At 37.7% G+C, this 7530-nt stretch overlaps 1 non-coding gene across 1 annotated transcript; it reads right to left on the bottom strand.

Moving 5' to 3' along the window:
* Nucleotides 1-4445: 4445 nt before the first annotated feature.
* LOC127742290 (small nucleolar RNA R71) lies at nucleotides 4446-4549 on the bottom strand. The gene has a single exon (XR_008003478.1). It is a non-coding gene; the product is annotated as a small nucleolar RNA R71 (small nucleolar RNA).
* Between the last annotated feature and the right edge of the window lie 2981 nt (nucleotides 4550-7530).

Genomic DNA, 7530 nt, shown 5'->3' with positions numbered 1-7530 from the left:
CCACGTTAATGGTCCATGTTAACTAACGTGGACCATTAACGTGGGTCTTCCTTTGCTTTGCTAAAGTTAGTGGCGTTAACATTGCCACTAACTTTCCATGCTCTCCTTCTTCAAATTTAATGCCCCCACTAACGTTGGGGCTTCTCCTCTCTTCCACGTTAGTGTCCACGTTAGTGGCACTAATGGGACAACTAACGTGGGCTAAGATGACATTTGAAGACGTTAGTGGTGTTAACTTTACCACTAACGTTGCAAACTTTCCTTCCTTCCACGTTAATGGCCACGTTAGTCGCACTATCGTAGCCACTAACGTGGCTTTTCTCTGCTTCTTGTTACCTGAAATCAATCAAACAAAGTGCATCAAACTCTTGCTCTTAATCATGAGATCATGCATAATCCATTTTATCATTCAATTCATGCATAATTCTTATGAAATCTTTCCAAATTCACAATGTTTGTGATGAGCTGATAATTTATACGCTTTTTGGCATTGTTTTTAGGTAGTTTTTAGTATGATCTAGTTACTTTTAGGGATGTTTTCATTAGTTTTTATGCTAAATTCATAGTTCTGGATTTTACTATGAGTTTGTGTGTTTTCTGTGATTTCAGGTAATTTCTGGCTGAAATTGAGGGACCTGAGCAAAACTCTGATAAAAGGCTGACAAAGGACTGTTGATGCTGTTGGAATCTGACCTCCCTGCACTCGAAATGGATTTTCTGGAGCTACAGAACTCCAAATGACGCGCTCTAAACGGCGTTGGAAAGTAGACATCCAGAGCTTTTCAGCAATATATAATAGTCTATAATTTGTTTGAGATTAGATGACGTAAACTGGCACTCAATGCCAGTTCCATGTTGCATTCTGGAGTCAAACGCCAGAAAAACGTCACGAACCAGAGTTGAACGCCCAAAACACGTTACAACTTGGTGTTCAACTCCAAGAGAAGCCTCAGCTCGTGGATAGATCAAGCTCAGTCCAAGCACACATCAAGTGGGTCCCAGAACTGGATTTATGCATCAATTACTTACTTTTGTAAACCCTAGTAGCTAGTTTAGTATAAATAGAACTTTTTACTAGTGTATTTAGTCATCTTTTGACCACATCTTTGGTCTCAGTTTTATTTTATTTATTCATCTAAGGAGACTATTGATCACGTTTGAGGGCTAGCCATTCGGCCATGCCTGAACCTCTATCACTTATGTATTTTCAATGGTGGAGTTTCTACACACCATAGATTAAGGGGTGTGGAGCTCTACTGTACCTCAAGTTTCAATGACATTACTACTATTTTCTATTCAATTCGACTTATTCTTATTCTAAGATATTCATTGCACTTCAACATGATGAATATGATGATCTGTGACACTCATCATCATTCTCACCTATGAACGTGTGACTGACAACCACTTCCGTTCTACCTTAGACCGGGCGCATATCTCTTGGATTCCTTAATCAGAATCTTCGTGGTATAAGCAAGAATTGATGGCGGCATTCATGGGAATCCGGAAAGTCTAACCTTGTCTGTGGTATTCTGAGTAGGATTCCGGGATTGAATGACTGTGACGAGCTTCAAACTCGCGATTGCTGGGCGTGATGACAAACGCAAAAGAATCAAGGGATTCTATTCCAACATGATCGAGAACCGACAGATGATTAGCCATGCTGTGACAGAGCATTTGGACCATTTTCACTGAGAAGATGGGATGTAGCCATTGACAACGGTGATGCCCTACATACAGCTTGCCATAGAAAGGAGTGACAAAGATTGGATAAAAGCAGTAGGAAAGCAGAGATTCAGAAGGAACACAGCACCTCCATACACCTATCTGAAATTCCCACTATTGAATTATATGAGTAAATATTTACTATTTTATTCCTTCGCGTATACTATAATTTCCTAATACAGTTGAATCCGCCTGACTGGGATTTACAAGATGACCATAGCTTGCTTCATACCAACAATCTCTGTGGAATCGACCCTTACTCACGTAAGGTATTACTTGGACGACCCAGTACACTTGCTGGTTAGTTGTGCGGAGTTGTGACAAAATGTGATTCATGTTTGAGAGCACCAAGTCTTTGGAGCCATTGTTGAGATCACAATTTCGTCCACCAAGTTTTTGGCGCCGTTGCCAGGGATTGTTCGAGTTTGGACAACTAACGGTTCATCTTGTTGCTCAGATTAGGTAATTTTCTTTTTATTTTCTTTTCAAAAAAGTTTTCAGAAATCTTTCAAAAAAATTTTCTTTATTTTTCGTTTTTCCAAAAATTATTTTCGAAAAAAAAGAAAATACAAAAAAAAAATCATAAAATCATAAAAACCAAAAATATTTTGTGTTTCTTGTTTGAGTCTTGTGTCATGTTATAAGTTTGGTGTCAATTGTATGCTTAAAAAAAAATTTTTCTTGCATTTTTCGAAAATTCATGCATCCATAGTGTTCTTCATGATCTTCAAGTTGTTCTTAGTAAGTTTTCTTGTTTGATCTTGATGTTTTCTTGTTTTGTGTTGTATGATGTTTTTCATATGCATTTTTGCATTCATATTGTCTAAGCATTAAAAATTTCTAAGTTTGGTGTCTTGCATGTTTTCTTTGCATCAATAATTTTTCAAAAATATGTTCTTGATGTTCATCATGATCTTCAAAGTGTTTTTGGTGTTCATCTTGACATTCATAATGTTCTTGCATGCATCATGTGTTTTGATCCAAAATTTTCATGTTTTGGGTCATTTTTATGTTTTTCTCTCTCATCATTAAAAATTCAAAAATAAAAAATATATTTTTCCTTATTTCTCTCCAAATTTTCGAAAATTTGAGTTGACTTAGTCAAAAATTTTTAAAATTAGTTGTTTCTCATAAGTCAAGTCAAATTTTCAAATTTAAAAAGCTTATCTTTTCAAAATATTTTTCAAAAATCAAATCTTTTTCATTTTTCTTATTTTCGAAATTTTTAAAATTTATTTTCAAAATCTTTTTCTTAATTTTTTCCCCCGGGGAATCCAATCCTTAGAATTACCACTGCTTAGCTTTCAATTCGCCTTTGACCATCAAATGAAATGTGAATAACCCGCCCCCCCTCTTTGAAACAAGGGGCGCCTCTGGTTCTGTCGGTGCTTGAAACAATTTTGTCTTCTCCATATTACTATATCTTTACTTCAAAATTTTCGAAAATTATGCTAACAATTAGTATGATTGATTCAAAAATTTGAAGTTTGTTACTTTCTTGTTGAGAAAGGTTCAATCTTTAAATTCTAGAATCATATCTTTTAGTTTCTTGTTAGTTAAGTAATTAATTTTAATTTTAAAATTTAAAATCTTTTTCAACCATATTTTTTTATCATATCTTTTTATCTTATCCCTTTATCATATCTTTTTCAAAATTTTATCTTTTTCAAAAATTTGATTTCAAAATATCTTATCTAACTTCTTATCTTTTTATCTTTTCAAATTTGACTTTAATATCTTTTTCAAATAACTATTTGACTTTTTGTTTGTTTCTCATCTTTTTCAAAACCACCTAACTACTTTTACCTCTCTACTTTTCGAAAATATCTCATCCCTTTTTCAAAATTCTTTTGAAATTAACTAATTGTTTTAAATTTTAATTTTAATTCTCTCTCATCTTTAATTTTTGAAAATCATTAACTCCTTTTCAAAATTAATTTTCGAATTCTCTCTCTCATCTTCTTCTATTTATTTATTTATTTACTAACACTTCTCTTCACCTCTTCTCATCTCAAATCACTGCCCATATCCTTACCCTTGTGTTTGGATTATTCCTTCTTCTTAATCCTTATTCCCTTTCTTCTTCTACTAATAATAAGGATCCTCTTTACTGTGACATAGAGGATTCCTCTTCTTTTTCTTTTTCTCTTCTCTTTCATATGAGCAGGAACAAGGAAAAAGGCACTCTTGTTGAAGCTGATCCAGAACCTGAAAGGACTTTGAAGAGGAAACTAAGAGAAGCTAAATTACAACAATCCAGAGGTAACCTTTCTGAAATTTTCGAACAAGAGAAAGAGATGGCAGCCGAACCCAACAAAAATAATGCAAGGAGGATGCTTGGTGATTTAACTAAACCCACGTCCAAGTTTGATGGAAGAAGCATCTCAATTCTTGCCATTGGAGCAAACAATTTTGAGCTGAAACCTCAANNNAATTTTGAGTTGAAACCTCAACTAGTTGCTCAAATTCAGCAGAACTGCAAGTTTTATGGACTTCCATCTGAAGATCCTTACTAGTTTTTAACTGAGTTCTTGCAGATTTGTGAGACTGTTAAGACGAATGGAGTAGATCCTGAAGTCTACAGGCTCATGCTTTTTCCTTTTGCTGTAAGAGATAGAGCTAGAACATGGTTGGATTCTCAACCTAAAGATAGCCTGAACTCCTGGGATAAGCTGGTCACGGCCTTCTTGGATAAATTCTTTCCTCCTCAAAAGCTGAGCAAGCTTAGAGTGGATGTTCAAACCTTCAAGCAAAAAGATGGTGAATCCCTCTATGAAGCTTGGGAAAGATACAAGCAGATAACCAAAAAGTGTCCTTCTGACATGTTTTCAGAATGGACCATATTAGATATATTCTATTATGGTCTATCTGAGTTTTCCAAGATGTCATTGGACCATTCTGCAGGTAGATCCATTCACCTAAAGAAAACGCCTACAGAAGCTCAAGAACTTATTGACATGGTTGCAAATAACCAATTCATGTACACTTCTGAGAGGAATTCCATGAATAATGGGACGCCTCAGAGGAAGGGAGTTCTTGAAATTGATGCTCTGAATGCCATATTGGCTCAGAATAAAGTGTTGACTCAGAAAGTCAACATGATCTCTCAAAGTCTGAATGGATGGCAAAATGCATCCAACAGTACTAAAGAGACAGCTTCTGAAGAAGTTTATGATCCTAAGAACCCTGCAATAGCAGAGGTTAATTACATGGGTAAATCTTATGGAAACACCTGTAATTCATCATGGAGAAATCATCCAAATTTCTCATGGAAGGATCAACAAAAGCCTCAACAAGGCTTTAATAATGGTTGAAGAAACAGGCTCAGCAATAACAAGCCTTTTCCATCATCTTCTCAGCAATAGACAGAGAATTCTAAGCAGAGCCCCTCTAATTTAGCAAACTTAGTCTCTGATCTGTCAAAGGCCACTTTAAGTTTCATGAGTGAGACAAGATCCTCCATTAGAAATTTGGAGGCACAAGTGGGCCAGCTGAGTAAGAAAGTAACTGAAACTCCTCCTAGTACGCTCCCAAGCAATACTAAAGAAAATCCAAAGAGAGAGTGCAAGGCCATTGACATAGTCAATATGGCCGAATGCAAGGAGGAGGAGGAGGAGGACGTGAATCCCAATGAGGAAGACCTCATGGGACGTCTCTCAAGCAAGAATGAGTTCCCTATTGAGGGCCTAAAGGAATCTGAGGCTCATATAGAGACCATAAAGATCCCACTAAATCTCCTTCTGCCATTCATGAGCTCTGAAGACTATTCTTCCTCAGAAGAGGATAAAGATGTGACTGGAGAGCAAGTTGCTCAATATCTAGGAGCCATCATGAAGCTGAATGCCAAGTTGTTTGGTAATGAGACTTGGGAAGGTAAACCTCCCTTGCTCATTAGTGAACTAGATACATGGATTCAGAAAACTTTACCTCAAAAGAGACAAGATCCAGGCAAATTCTTAATACCCTGTACCATAGGCACTATAACCTTTAACAAGGTTCTGTGTGACCTGGGGTCAGGCATAAATCTTATGCCACTTTCTGTAATGGAGAAACTAGGGATCATTGAGGTACAGCCTGCCATATTCTCATTACAAATGGCAGACAAGTCAGTAAGACAAGCTTATGGATTGGTAGAGGACGTGCTAGTGAAGGTTGAAGGCCTTTACATCCCTACTGATTTCATAATCTTAGACACTAGGAAGGAGGAGGATGAATGCATCATCCTTGGGAGACCTTTCCTGGCCACAGCAGAAGTTGTGATAGATGTTAACAGAGGAGAACTAGTCCTTCAATTGAATGGGGACTACCTTGTGTTTAAGACCCAAGGGTGCTCTTCAATAAACATGGAAAAGAGGCACAGTAATCTTCTCTCAGTACAGAGTCAAACAGAGCCCCCACAATCAAACTCTAAGTTTGGTGTTGGCAGGCCACAACCAAACTCTAAGTTTGGTGTTGAACCCCCATATCTAATCTCTAAGTTTGGTGTTGGGAGTCCACAATATTGACCTAATCACCTTTGTGGCTCTAAGAGAGTCCACTGTCAAGCTAGTGACATTAAAAGAGCACTTGTTGGGAGGCAACCCAATTTTTATTTATCTAATTTCATTTTTTATTTTACTATTATTTTGTGTTTTATTAGGTTCATGATCATGTGGAATCACGAAAAAATTATTAAAATTAAAAACAGAATCAAAAACAGTAGAAGAAAAATCACACCCTAGAGGAAGGACTTACTGGCTTTTAAATGCCAGTAAGGAGCATCTGGCTGGCGTTCAACGCCAGAACAGAGCATGGATCTGGCATTGAATGCCAGAAACAAGCAACATCCTGGCGTTCAAACGCCAGGAATGCACCCTGAGGAGAGCTGGTGCTGAACGCCAGTAACAAGCATGGAACTGGCGTTCAACGCCAGAAACATACTACACATGGGCGTTGAATGCCCAGAACATGCATCACTTCGGCGTTTAAACGCCAGAATTGCATGCAAAGGCATTTTACATGCCTAATTGGTGCAGGGATGTAAATCCTTGACACCTCAGGATCTGTGGACCACACAGGATCCCCACCTATCATATTCTCACCTTACCTCCTAATAATCCTATAACACACCCTTCACCAATCACCTCAATCTATCTTCCCAATTACCCCCTTCACCACTCACATCCATCCATTCTTTCCCATAAACCCCACCAACCTTCAAAATTCAAAATTCTTTCCCACCCAAACCTACCCTAAATAGCCGAACCTACTCCCTCTCCCCTCACTATATAAACCCCTCCATTCTTCTTCATTTTTACACAACACAACCCTCTCTTCTCCTTCTTGGCCGAATACACTTCTCCCCCTCTCCTCCATATTTCTTCTTCTTCTTCTTCTATTCTTTCTTCTCTTGCTCGAGGGCGAGAAATATTTTAAGTTTAGGGTGGTAAAAGCATAAGCTTTTTGTTTTTCTATTACCATTGATGGCACCTAAGGCCGGAGAATCCTCTAGAAAAGGGAAAGGGAAGACAAAAGCTTCCACCTCCGAGTCATGGGAGATGGAAAGATTCATCTCAAAGGTCTATCAAGACCACTTCTATGATGTTGTGGCAAAGAAGAAGGTGACCCCTAAGGTCCCTTTCAAGCTCAAGAAATATGAGTATCCGGAGATCCGACATGAGATCCAAAGAAAAGGTTGGGAAGTTCTAACCAACCCCATTCAACAAGTCGGAATCTTAATGGTTCAAGAGTTCTATGCCAATGCATGGATCACTAGGAACCATGATCAAAGTTAGAACCCGAACCCAAAGAATTATCTTACAATGG

The sequence above is a fragment of the Arachis duranensis genome, chromosome 9 (assembly GCF_000817695.3).
Source record: "Arachis duranensis cultivar V14167 chromosome 9, aradu.V14167.gnm2.J7QH, whole genome shotgun sequence".
NCBI lineage: Eukaryota > Viridiplantae > Streptophyta > Magnoliopsida > Fabales > Fabaceae > Arachis > Arachis duranensis.
This window is presented reverse-complemented; position numbering and strand designations above follow the sequence as displayed.